Raw genomic sequence first — 278 nt, 5'->3', positions numbered from 1 at the left:
CTCGCTTAATTCAGCAGCCCCGCATGGCTTTAACATGCCGTTCTTACGCAGCTCCTCCCTGCACGCGAGATTGACGGCCGCCTCGCCCCGCCCACTCATTGGAAACCCAGCTCACGTCAGGGGCCGCATTCTCTCTTATATCTCGGGTTCCCGCGTCACAAGATCGCGCGGGGTGGTGCTTGGTCCCGACGCCGACGCCTCCCCCCCCACTATCCCGCCTGCGCTTTCTGAGCCTTTTTGGGCGGCGCCGGCCGCCGTAAGCGCCGGCTGTTCCGGTG

The sequence above is a fragment of the Zootoca vivipara genome, chromosome 5, assembly GCF_963506605.1.
Source record: "Zootoca vivipara chromosome 5, rZooViv1.1, whole genome shotgun sequence".
Taxonomy (NCBI): domain Eukaryota; kingdom Metazoa; phylum Chordata; class Lepidosauria; order Squamata; family Lacertidae; genus Zootoca; species Zootoca vivipara.
The sequence above is the reverse complement of the archived record's forward strand: the minus strand, read 5'-3'. Positions refer to the sequence as shown.